The sequence below is a fragment of the Acanthopagrus latus genome, chromosome 20 (genome assembly GCF_904848185.1).
Source record: "Acanthopagrus latus isolate v.2019 chromosome 20, fAcaLat1.1, whole genome shotgun sequence".
NCBI classification, from domain to species: domain Eukaryota; kingdom Metazoa; phylum Chordata; class Actinopteri; order Spariformes; family Sparidae; genus Acanthopagrus; species Acanthopagrus latus.
In genome coordinates, this window is record NC_051058.1 from 13,044,040 (window position 1) to 13,058,056 (window position 14,017).

The following is a 14,017-nucleotide window of genomic DNA, read 5'->3' on the forward strand; positions in this document are numbered from 1 at the left end:
AAAGCACAAGTACGTCAATGATACATTCCATCACTGGTGATTGATTTGAACACTCTCTTCAGCCTCAATGAATCGGCTTGATTTCTGAAACTCAGGATAGCCCGAGGAAAAACTTTGTTCGTCGCTGTCTGAGTCAAATTAGCATCTTACGGTTTGAAGGTTTCCAACTTTGGCCTGATGCAACAGAGAAAGTGAGGCGGGGTAACACACGTCACTGACCGCAAAAAAAAAAAAAAGATTATTGTCACCAGTGTAATCCCGAACTGCATTTATGTCGTCTGACTTGGTGTTTGGTTTCAAATGAGGAACTTTAACCGCAGTCCCTCTGTGAATTATCTCCTCCCGCCGCAGTCAACATGGTCGGAAAACCCAGAAATAAATTACGGAGGTGAAGGAGGGAGATGATAATATGTTACACTGCGAAGAGACAAAAGAGCGGGAGAGAGAGAGAGAGAGAGAGAGATGGGCCCGCTGATCTCGCTTTAATTCTCCTCTTCCAGCCTGACCCTGAGCCGCTCTCACATAAAGAGCATGGCTGCCATGAACAGGCACTGCAATGCAGGGTTCTCCACCCTGTGAAATATGCACAGCTGTCAGACGTGTGGTCACAGCCGCGGATAAATATTGCGTGCTAGCATGTGCAACCACAAGCTTGCGTATGCAGATATTCTATCAAAATCATTCATGCAGACACGCGTTGGCACACACACACACACACACACACACACACACACACACACACACAGGTATACAATAACACTCAGAAGCTCTTCACTCCATCATGTAGTCGAGCATTGAAAATTGGATTGACTGGTATTACGCTCAATACCTTGCAAATACAATTGGATTACACATCTGATTCTGCTTTCATCCATTTATACTGCGCACACAAACACACACTGTTTTCGACGCACGCACGCTCACACACCATATTCTTCTAATTGTCATCCTGTTTCCATCATCCTCTCTGGCTACAGTCTGCCTCGTCTTTGTTGCATGTGCCTTTTTGTGCACCGCGCTCCTGGCGGCCCAAGTGGCCCTCTTTTTTTCAGCCGAGGCTCCGTGTGCGGAAGGAATAAAAAATAAATAAATATTAAAAAAAAACAAAAACAAAATCCTGTAATCCGTTTGTTGTGCCCCAGTGTCCAGTTCAATCTATGTTTTGTTTATGGCCATTGATCGATAAATCCGGGGCTCTTGATGTAAGGCCCAGGAGATGATGAGAGATCAGAGGGAACACAAAAAGAGATATGTGGCGCTCCCGAGGCCAAGCGAGACTCCACTCTGTCAGAGTCGAAACTTTGGAAAATATCGTCTTAACCACTTACCGTAAAAAGGCTCATATGATATCTTCAGATAGATTGTTCTTTTTTCTTTTAACGGTGCACTGTGTAATATTGTAAATACAAAAATTCAGAGTTTGAATATATTCTCTAATAACTACATATTGCCAGGGTTTGAGTTGTTCTTTGTTGTTATTTCCTATTTTATTTTGAAGTTCTGCCACTGCCATGTTTTGCCTCTCATTTCCTCCCTTTGTCTGTTTTCCCACCCTTTTCACTCCTCACTTTGTATCCTACTAGTTAATCACCACTTGTGTATTTGAAGTCCTTGTCTTCCCGTGACAGTTAGTCTCTTTATGTTCCGTCCTTGTGTTCTTGTGCCTCCGTGTTCCATCTTCCTGTTGCGTGTTCCTGTTTTTTGGTTCCTGGTTCTTTGCGTTACTTCTGGTTTGAGATTCCTTTCGCTTTTGTGTTTTGTGTTTCTCCTGTTGCTACACTTTTGCATTTTGTATATATATTTAGATATCTCAGCTTCTTCTTATTCTAATTACTACAGGGAAATACATTAATATTCTATACATGTTGCACCTCTTCCTTTTTGATTGCTAGCGAGAATCATTTTTGAAAGAAGGCCTCAAACCCCAGCTGCCTCTCTCTCTCCCTAGACTTTAAAAGACACCGGATTACATCTTTGTATTATTAATTTCACAAATTCCCAGAGTGGATTACTCGAAAGGTTATCTATTCCAAGACGCAACTTTAATAATAGAAAATAGAACACAATGTCGTCCTCACCCCATTGGTACACACGTCCCAGGGAATCATTCTCACAACGTTTAAAGTCCGTCTAATCTTTGATTCAGAAGGCAGCCATGTGAAGAACGGCACGTTTGATACACAAAGGCAACTCCTGCCACGTTAGGTCACCAGTTTTGGGGGAGTTTTAAACGCATGAGGCAGAGCTTTTTCTGACAGAAGGGGAAATTGATTCTGTGCTGCGAGCCTAAGCATTGATGTGTTTACATTAGAAAAAGCCAAGGTCATGCCGATACCAGAAACCCTTTTAGTACCTGCATCGCGAGTCATCTTATCTCAGCCTCAAAAAACATATCTCATTTCGATAGAACCAAGTGAAGAAAGGCCTTTTTCTCATCTGTTACGATTATATTCTCTCCCGTATGAAAAGCGGCTCGAGTGCAGCATCATTTCATCTGTCACGCGTTGGTTGACGGAGTGGAGGGGCCGGATGTTTTTTGCGCGCAAGGTCACCGTGGCACGGATGACGCAGCGCAGTGGGGAGCCGGTGATGATGATGTATGACGTCTCCAAATCCTCTCTTTTCATGAGGGAGAAGGCTCCCGCGAGACTCTAAAAACACACTGTAGAGGCGTCTTTTGTACATCGGGCCCTGTTCTTTCAGACGGCCATTTTCACACCTAGAGAGGCAGGCTGACGTGAGCGTTCTTAAATTAAACATATTATACAAAATGCACACAGCAGTTCGAGAGTGGCTGAAGTTTCCTGTGTTTTATTTTTTTGTTGTTTTTTTTTTTAATACCGGATGAATCATGCGAACCTGTTCAACCTGCGAAAAGCATGCGCACACATTTTGGCTTGCTCTCCGTCTCCTTTAAAAAGCAGAGATAAAAAGCCTCTCTCACCTGTTATTCCACCAAATAAAAGGCTCCGCGACAAACAGCCTGTGCTGATTACCTCTCAGAAAAGAAAAAAAATCTGCAAGAAAAAAAAAAAAAGAAAGAAAGCTCCTCATAAGTCTTAAAGGATTACCTCCACTCTTTTAGCCCTGTTGGCCACATCAAGGAACAAGCCATCTTCAGATATGTTTGGCCTTGAGCAATACAGGCTGTCAATTTCTTATGGGTTCCCTTTTCATCACCGTGACAGGCAAGAAATAGTGAAAAAAAAAAAAAAAAAATCTGCAGCGCAGCGAGCTCAACTCGGGCGCTTTTTGAATGAGCACCTGTCAAGCGGGATGCTGCTGAAATGTTCTTTAAATACCCCCATCACCGCCACCCCCCACCCCCCCTTCAGAATACAGCAAGTTTATAAAAGCAATCATCCACTTTCTTCAATGCACCCAGGTGAATTGTGATAATGTGGGGGGGTGGGGGGGTTTGTGTGTGTTGCCATCTCTTGACTGTCGAGGGGGGACAGACCCCAAACAGATCATCGTGGAACCCTGCAACTGATCCAAGCAGTCATAAAGTAATTAAAAGCCGATTTCCCTTTTTTGGATATCAAACCAGATCTGACTTTAATGAAAAAAAAAAACAACAACAACAAAAAAAATGATTCTTCATCTTCATTACTGAGTTAATAGCTGATAAATGATGTGTCCCTGTCTTCCAGTCATTATTGAGACGTAGCGCCGTGGCTAATTATGACAAACACACAAGTTGCAGCAAAGTTCATTTATCAGCACCTTTAACTGGGGCCCTTTACCAAATGAAACCCAAGCCTCTGGCAAAACTATCAGACTCAGACGGTTAGGTAGTTGTTAAAAAGAAAGGAAAAAACGGGAAAAAAATAACATGGTGGAAAATGTGCTAATAAATGGCAGCTGCAGTGGGAGCATGATTCATCCTGGACTGTTTGAAATCATTTTCACGTCTCTCACTCTCCCCCCTTGCACAAAGGCAATCCAGATTGCCGATTCCCCTGGTAACTTTCAAGGAATCTACCGACGGGGGAGAGGGGTGGGGGGGAGTTTCGTGGATTCAGACGATGCTTGAGAGATCACAGATATCTGAGAGGAATGCCGAGGCTAATGCTTCGTCTCGGTCGCTAACGTCGAATTGCCTTGAATCAATAGCTCCGAAAAGACAGCTCACCAAACTGTAGGATTTATTTTATTTTTCAGAAGGGGGGGGCTACCTCATTGAAGGTGGATCCAAAGTCCACTGAGTTGAAACTGACAGTAGTGAATCAAAATGAAGCTATGCTAAATGTTATGCTAAATGCATGCTAACATTGTTGGAAAAAAAGAAGAAAAAAAAAAAGCAGCAAAGGACTCAGACCTATGTAGTTATAAAAAGTAAGTCTCAGCACTGCATCTATCTCCTCCGTGATTGCCTACAGATACGGCCAATCAAAGTGCAACAAAAGTGGGCCAGTGTCTGCAGCCAGACATCACGCTGCTGCTGCACGCTGCTGCACGGATCTGAGGGAGCTCTGGGGTAAACACTGAGATGTGCTCAGAGTTCAGGCCTGCTGCTACAAACTTTGATCACAGGGCAGTATGTAACAAACCCCCCTGTTTTATACATACAGTATATACACAATTTTTATACCACAAGACACACATCCGCAAAAACAGGCACACACACGCTGTGGATGTAGCTGATGGCTGTGGGAACATGTTTTCAATCAGGTCGGTTGTTTATCACCTGTGATTATTTTAAATGGAATACACTGGCGAATGCTCCATTTTGCATGGGGCCACTTTCACTCTTTTAGCTCCGATGCTTGATTACTTCCCCCTGGTGATGACACCGCGGCTGAGAGCTGCGGCAGAATTGCACGTTTTTTTTTGCTAAATTCAAATTTCAAAATCTTACGTCCTGTATGGGCGTCTGCATGTCGTCCACGTGCTCCACATACAGTACGTGCAGTGTACATGCAGATGAATGCAAACATTCGAGCTCTCTCGCTGTAGACAGAGCATCCTTGGCACAGACAACACAAGAGACAATTCCATTTACAACTGTAGCATTTTCCTTCTATGGCTTCCTTCTAATGTGCTCATTAGTTTTCTTGTGCTGAGCCTCATCCCCCAGGAGACTGTGGTCGGGAGAGAACTGCCTGTGTTTACTGCAGCACACATCAAAGAGGGTCTTACTACGTAAAGGGAAAGTCCTGAGAGAGCCCGCTGATTGCTTACCCATCATGCACCGCTGCCTTTTGGACAGAACCATATTCAGGGAAATATATAGTGCAGTGGGCACAGACAACACATTGGCCCTGACAATGCTATCTGTCACAATGGTTTGGAAATGGCTTCACCTTTTTTTGGCTTTCGCCCGTCAGTGAAGCAGCACTTTAGCTGCTGCGGGAGGAGTGAAGGAAATGTTTTAATTAGAAGAAATAAACAGTTTCTGTGCACTGTGCTTCAAGCTGTGACCAAAACATATTTATAATTACTCATACATACTGACAGCTTCCTTCTCACACCACCTGAAAGAATATTATATATATAATAATCATCATCACTAATAAACGCTAAAATTGTAGTTAATTAAGCATTACTTCATAGTAATTTAACTGTTAATCAACAGAATGCATTATACATGCTTTAGCTATAATAAACAATTCCTTAATAAACTGTTTATAAAGCATTTCATTGTTTGTTAAAGGTGCTAGCAGCTGTCCAATTTATACTCCAGATGAAGAGGGGGCTGCATATCACCAGAGTAACCACTAACTCTGCTGTTGCTAAGTGTAGCTGCCTTCAGCCAGTTATCTCAGGAGCACAGAGTGCCAAGGGAGCGTTGGTGTTTCCACTGCTGGCACAGGCGCTAGCTGGTTCGCACGCTAACTTCACTAGATCTTAACAACAAAAGACTTTGATGTCACGGTGTCAAAATTGGTATTTTTTCACAATCCAGCTGAAAATGTTAGTTAATCTTTAAATGTTTTCAACCAAAACCTTACACACCATACCTCTAAAAGTTTAAAAATGGTTCACTAAAGTTTGATAAACTACAAGAGTCCCATTTATTCATGATGTTGTTGTGTTACCAAAGAAAAATGAAACCAAACATATACAATTTTCATATGCCAACCAGGAAAAGGGTAAATTATTCATGAAATTGATGTTTACTTCAAAACAAAGCAATATTTTTGAACAAAGTTTTCACCTTACAATAGCCAAACAATATTGACCACTACTGCACTTACACTTGTGTTGTGTGATAAACTATAAACTATACCATAGGTCAGCATAAAATGGAGAACATACAGGAATTGACTATTCTAAACATTCACAAAATACTTGCAGAGATCAAAGTTTAGTCATGCAGGAAAAGCATCACATATTAAATCCAGATGATAGTGATTCCTAATGTAAATAAACTGCTGTCAAGGTCAATTTTTGGTATTCATTTCAACTGCCATGAGACACAACGCTAGCGGTCGTGGGCGGTGGTGAACTCTCGCAAAAGTAATTTATTTTGACACAACTACATGGCAAAACATGTCATACACTGTCAGTTTCATAAGTTTCACAAACACCAACAGGGGCGAGAACAGCATACATGAATACATGAACAGACAAAAAACGTAATTGTGCCACTGAGCTCAATAAAAGGACCTTCAGAGAAAAAGCCGATGGTAAGGGTATAAAGATTTATTTTAGCCTTGGATGTCCAATAGGCAGCGATGGTCAATACTGTGTGCATAAGCAGTACAGCAGACACACAAACACACGCGAGGAAACATGCACATACATGCTGTGAGGTTTGCATGATCATCAAGGCGACAGGCCTCGGGAGACATTCTGTCCCTGATGTGACACAAACAAATCGCACCTGACCCGTGGGACAGTTGGTTAAAGGTAGCAGTCTCCGCCTGTAAGCGGGGTTAAAGAGCACGCGGCCTTGGTTGCCATGACAGCCCAGTGACGGGCATTCGGTGGGACATTTGTCACAGATACTCTAGTTGGCCTTCAGTTGAGTCCGACTGCCGGTGGCGGCCTTAAAGCGCCAAGCTGTGACATATATACCGGACTGGGCTGATTACATGTTGGAACAGCAAGTTGATAAGGTTTAACGATTGTTTTTAGATTTTGAGGTTAGTTTAAATGTTTGGCAGAGGGGGATATATTTTCACAGTTGTGTCTGTTTGTTGGTGGTTTGTTGGTTTGTCGCCAGGATTACACAAAAACTACTTGACAGATTTTCATGAAACTTGGAAGGAGAGCTAGTCACAGCCCAGTATAGACCCCATTCATTTTTAGAGTGGATCCTGGATTTTATTCTTACTGTAAAATACCCAGGATACCCAGTCTCCTCTGATTGGTCAGCTAACATAAGCCTGAACCAGCACCACTTATAATAACAGGACAGCTGTTCTAAATCGATTCTTACGTGCCAAACTATCAGCTAGGGATAAATTATACAAATGTGTGGCATTGTGACATAATGTGATGTAACAAAATTGCAGAATTGAAAGGCGGGACTACTGATGAGGCATTTCAGGAGCCATTTCTACTGTGGGAGAGAGGAGCTTCTGTTGGTGTGGACTTTTTAGCTTTCAAGGTCTTGTGCATGCATACTATATATATAAAACACTAAAGGAAAGGAAAATAACAAAAAAGTGTCTAATATAGGGAGTAATGGATGTTTTATCACTTAGAGTGATGCAGAGCTAACAAGTTTGATATTGAATTAGATTTGACTGAATTAAAGGGGACTGTTAGGGGAGCGATGTGCCGTTCTAGTTCCATTTTTCGTTGCAGGGTGCATTCAGGAGTTCAAAGCACAGGTTTCCTTCCCGGTGGCAGAGAGACCTTTGAGTTTAGTCATTATCTAATGGCATCTTTATTAGGTGAACTAAAAAGCATTTTGACTGTGTTCACAGTGACAGGCCCAAGGCAGCAGGTTAATAAAGCAGACCCCAAAAGACATCAAACATGCGCTGGACCTTAAGGGAACAATTCACTCCCTAATGAAAAGTTTTAATTATCTACATTATCTCCTGACCCCGTGTCAGCTCGAATCTTGATTAAAGTTTGGATGGCCACCATACACATCAACAAGTCGGCCCTTGCGGTTCCAGTCCCCCCTCCTCCTCCCAAACCCAGCTCCTAGCAGATCATAGAAGTGACCTCGAAAATTTCTTCTCCATCACCCACGCAACATAGTGCAAGTGTTTTGCAGCCAAGAGACTTCTCTGGGAGTCCAAAAAAAAAAAAAAATCGCCTGCGCTGCGCTCGAGCAGAAGGCTCGGCTTGCTTGTTGTCTGATGTACACTATACCTCTACTGGAGGTGCAATGTGTCTGCACTGTCAGAGACAACGTGCATATCCAATACAATAGGTTTGGTACAAACACCAAGGGAGCTGGGATTCACATCTGAGAGCTGTAATTCTGTTTGGTTTAGTTTCCTTAAGAAAAGAACAGACATCCAGCCGTCTGCTGAGGGAGAAAAAGACCTTTAAGCTTTTATTTCCTCCCAGCCAGCGCCATAAAGAAAGGACACTGGAACTGAACATCACTTAGTCACGAATATGATTGACTACATTACTCTTATTGTATAGATATGAGTAATGACGCTGTTTGTGGGAGACATTGGACTCAAAGCTGTTAAAGCTGCAGAACTAGAAAAGTACCCTGAAAGGGACAGTTCTCCCTAAAATCAATAACACATATCCTTCCCCCTTTTCCTGCAGTGTTATATATCCATCTAGATTATCTCGGCGTGAATATAATGGAACTAGATGGCACTCAGCTTGCGGTGCTTCCGGGATTCATTCAAGATAATTCACAGACCTCGTTGTGAGCAGTTTTCATGCAGCAACTATTTACTTTCTACGCTGTTGACTTGATTTTAAATAACTCAGGGAAACCCATTACCTAAGAACTGCCTCAGAAAGTACATCAGACTATTAAATCGAAGTTGTATGAGCTGAAAAGTTTTAACAACTTTGTTTGCTTTACTTGATGACTTTGAGGTAACTGTTTCCTCGATTCTTTTTATTTGCATCGGTGCATGAAAGGAAGAGTGCATCCACTCATGGACGAGTGGCTTGTGCCCACTACAAGATGAAAGCATTGATGGCGTCCTCCTCCGCTGAGCTGTAGCATTAGCTAGCTTACTTAGCTAGCCTCTCACCCTTGAATAGGTGGGCCCTTCTCGTCTGCATGGTGATACGGTTGGTGGGTGTATTTCTGTTACTCTTATCTTGAGGAACTGGGTCAGCATTTCTGGGAATGGACATTGAATTTTTCAAATGTGTTTTTTGGCGCTTTCAGCACCCCGAGCCGAGTGCCATCTATTCCATTAGATTAGAGAGGAGGCAGACATCTCTAAGGCAGACATCTCCAAAGCTCAGCCAAAAGAATCCAGATGGATGAATAGAAAAAAAAAAAACACGCATTTTTGACTTTGGCTTGAACTTACCCTTTGAAAGAACACAAGGAGTACAGAGGAATGATTGATACTGAAGTCATCTGAGATGAACGCGGCTCGTACCATCAGGTTAGTATCAGCGTGGAGAGCTGTGATTTTCCGTTTCCCTCCCTCAGCTGCACGTTTTGCCTGACTCAGCGGTGGCCAACGGAGCCACAATGCCGGCCGAGCGCAGATCATAACAGCGGTGCCGTGAACAGAGACAGCACTGACTCTGCTTCTATTGACCCGCGGACCCTCCCTGGCCATCAAGGTCAAAAAGCAATCTATCAAAATGTTAACCGACTTTCCGTTTAAGACTGAGATTCGGTAACGTTCATAAGAAGAACAATATCATCAGAGGCAATCTCTCCCCACGTTAATTTGTCTTCACAAGGCATACGCGGTACTATAGAAGTAGACAGATAATTAATCCTGATTCATTGATTGTAATTTGCGGTGTAATTATCATAATAAACCACCAAGAGGGACGAAATGTTGTTACTGCTCGTGATCACAGGAAAGAAAACATGCAATATGCCATACGTGGCGCCTATTCTTTCAATGTTTTCCTTTTCTTTTTTTTTGCGACAGACAGTGTATGTTTTTTGGAGCGAAATGTGTTACACATCACATCAGCTAAGTGTGGCCGCAAACATACATCCATTAGCGCCTGGCGGAATCACATAAAAGCTGTTAAGAACGGGATGAGGGCCCGTACCTCACATTGAACAGTGGGTGAAACATACTTAAATGCCATTATCTCCATTACTTACAGAGCAAATAACAGAGAGTAACCAGCAACCAGAGGAATGAATTTCAAATCTGTCGAATGCATATTTAATGAGCGAGGTCGCTTTAGTGCTCTTGCCACGGCAATGACATTAAATTTGAATTTGGATTCCAGGACACGCCAGAAAATGAGACACAAATTAGAGCTTTGGAGTGCTTTTTTTTTTTTTTTTTGCTGAAATATACATACCTGCAGTGTTGCTAAAGGGAGGGACTACGTAATTAATAATTCATCCCTGTTTACAAATGGGACACCATGAAAGAGGATGTGCAACTAATGAAAAACCCACATGCAAGCAGCAAGTGTGCAACAGGGCAGTAAAAGTAGTGAAGAAGAAGAAGAAGAAGAAGAAGAAGAAGAAGAAGAAGAAGAAGAAGAAGACTTGGAAATCAAATGCAGTGTGTGTGATATACAGTATGATGCCTTTGGAGATTTTTTTTTTTTTTACACAATATCCATTTATGTCAAAAAAAAACAAAAACAAAATGCGCTCGGGCATTTACCTGGCTGTAAGAAAAACATTTTTTTTAAAAAGAAGACGCGGCCTTAAAAAATGCAATCCATTCCAAATTAGAAACGACTGATGTACATTCATAATGAAGCGTATTACTCATGAAGGAACACCGACATAATTAGTTTTACTTATTTTTTCACAGAATACTAATTTAGTGATCTGTTGAGACTGTGTGAATGGTTGCCTGTGTGCGTGCATGTGTGTGTGCACGTGGCATGTGTCCGGCAGAACATTTGTATTTATTTCCATTACAAAAGTCTTTTGTTCCTCCATTACAATTTATTAACCGCGCTAACAAACCATTTATCAAAACGTGGCATATTTGGCTCGCCGGCTAATGTGCATCGAACTGTTACCACATGGCTGATAGCACACTTGGTCCTGCCTTGGCAGTGCCTGTCTCCATCTGCCTTTTTCATCTTTTTTTTTCTTATTTAAGACTATATTTAAAGAGATGGCATAAAAAATTTAATCCTGGGAGTTCTGGAGGATTACGCTTTGCCAGCAGAAAAACTGGCAGGGAGACTGAGGTGCAGTCGGACGAGTACATAATTGTGTCTTCATTTACTGACTGACACATCTCCACCGACGTGACGGCTGGAGCTAAAAAGAAATTGCACCCGCTGATTTCTTCGCACTGACGTGCCGAGATGTGCTGTTATCAGTGCTGCGATCGCTGCACAGTTGTGTAAAAATACTTGGGGGGGAAAAAAAAAACCTTCCATGGGTATTCACCATGCTCCCTTTTTTATGCCTGACAAACATATTTGAATTGGAAATGACTCAAACGCTGTTTTATGCAGCACTCATTTCTAGATGCGGGTTTTGAGCGTGCATAGACATGAAATAGTAATCAGAGGAAGGGAGGAAAAAGCCGAAAAAAGGGGGATTTGGGAGGCCTGTTTCGCCTCGACCATACTGTGTAAATCGATGAAGACTGAGGCGTCATTTTGATCACTTTCCTGATGCTGTTTTTCTCTCCGCGCCCTCTCGCTCCTCATTGGTTAATCCGACGAGCTGCAGGCCATTATTCACACCTGAGAGGACGAGGACGGGAGAGGAGGGATGTCGTGCCGGTGCGAGAAACTTGAAAAGACAGCCGAATGCTGTTCTGAATCCTTCCGTTTCAAAAGAATCTTTTTCTTCCCCCTCCTCCTCTCTCTGCCTCATTGCCATATTCCGCTGCCTTCCACTCTCTTTCCACTCCTTCCTTGTGGGAATTTTCTGGACGCTGCAGAAATGCAACATCAACATGCATCCCTCTCCCCCCACCCCCCGGCAGGGGACGAGGATAGTAAAGACGGGGAGAGGAGCTGAATGATTCACCTACGCTGACCAGAGAGTGGCTTCCTGTCAGCGCAGTTGATTAAAATTCCTGGGACCCAAGAATGCAGGGTGTGATGTACGACGAGCAGGTGGTGTGGGTTTAATATGCATGAGCTGACGGCTCCTGCATCTGCAGATTGGCATTCACTGAGCTTGCCTGTCCGCTCCCTTGGCAGCTCTCTTGGCATATGGATCTACTGAGGGCATACATGAGCACAGCAAAGGGGTGTGTGGGGGGGGGGTCTTAGCACCCACTGATACAATTCAGTCTTTTTTAGCGACTCCTGAGATCAGTAGGGTGGCAGCTAGTTTTCCCTTTTTTGGTGGCTTTGGTCCGCTCAAAGTCAGCGAGATGAAGGTAGAGGAAGGCATTTTTTTCCTGCTGTATATTTTATTGATTTTATACAAACGGCAGGAAACATCAAAAGGGAGGAGGATTAGAGGAGCCGCTGTAAAAATTGACTGAGATGGGGTTTAGGACTTAGGCTTACTGGAGGGAAGATGTGATTAGCCCCTACACCATCTCGATGGTTGATTCTATTGATATAAAAAAAAAAAGCGAAGCAACGTCCCACTGCAGATTCTGAGGGGGGGGTGGGGATGAACTTAGCCGGCGCTGCCTCGCACTGCATTTGACACATAAACTGTGACTTGGAAAGGTTTAGCTGTGCAAGTATTTCAGGCAGCTGTGCGGAGTTAGATTTGCTGGGTTTTGTGTTTGTGTGGGCGCGTTGCAAAGTGGTATTTTTCACTTTTCTTTGCCCGAGCCTGTTTGTTATTTTGGTGATTTGATGTGCGCTGCAGTGGGAGGAGAGGCGCGGTAGGTGGTGTGTCACTAGCAATCCAGCAGTGCTCTGTAATTTCGATGTCAAGTTTGTTCGCCGTCTGCGGCCCAGCTGCAGATCAACAGGGAGCTAGATAAGGCCCGCGTTATATTTTCATTACATCAACACACACTCTCACGGACCTCTCCAAGCTCACGCACTTTTACCCTGTTGATTCTTTGGGTGCAGCTTTTCGGGATTGATCTTGGAGAGGCCGCTCTTAGTATCCATGCTGCTGTCTCTTGGAAGCTCTCGCAATGTGACCTGCCATCTGAATTCTCACTTGGTCGCTTTGGGTTTTTACTTAAAGACCATCCTCCTGCAAGTGTTTCAACTGATGCTGCTCGTTGATTGTACGCTTGCCTTTCGACCATAACTGGCTTGCTTTGGATAGTTTGCTTGATGGTTTTTTTTTTTTGTTCGTGTCCAACATCAATCATAACGACTGATGGTGAAGCATCTCCCTGAATTGACTGAGTGAGTTTTAAATATGAATAAAGGGGGTTTGAAATGGGTCAAATCTGCTGTATGCACTCTATCAGAGCTAGAAACTATTTTATACATGATTAAGAAATGTATTTTAGTTTGCGTTATTATTTTAGACATCAACTATCAATCTCTAAATCGATCAAGTCATTCATTAAGTCATTCCTATCAGTGATTCTCACAAAAATGGAAAATTCCATTTGAAGGTCACATTTACTAAAAAAAAGCATTTCAAAATACTTTGATTATTAAATTCAAATGTCGATACTACGTGGGCCAAGTCCTCTGCTTTGGGCAAAAACAACAAACATCTGGTAGGTGACAGAGCAGCAGCTCTCACTTTCCCTTTAGCTGCTCAGCTAAACTTAGCTAATTTCACAAATTAACAGGACAAGCTGCTGCTGCTGCTGCTACATATAGAAAATGAGACCAATTAACCAAAGCTCAGATTTAGTGACAACAGCAACACTACTGTAAATTGGAACTGAAATGATAGACCTGCTCAGTCAGTTTCCCCTTTAGCTGCTGAACAACCCTGCTGAAAAAAAACAGCGCAGACCAGCACTAAAACACAACATATGCCGGTCTTACTAGTGACTGGTCAGCAGCAAGACCAGCATATGTTGTGTTTTGGTGCTGGTTTTGGTGATGGTCTATGCTGTTT

General features: G+C 42.9%; 1 protein-coding gene across 2 annotated transcripts in view; it reads right to left on the minus strand.

Moving 5' to 3' along the window:
• nrg3b (neuregulin 3b) overlaps positions 1-14,017 on the minus strand; it is a 218,421-nt gene that overhangs the window by 103,887 nt on the left and 100,517 nt on the right. The window lies entirely within an intron of this gene.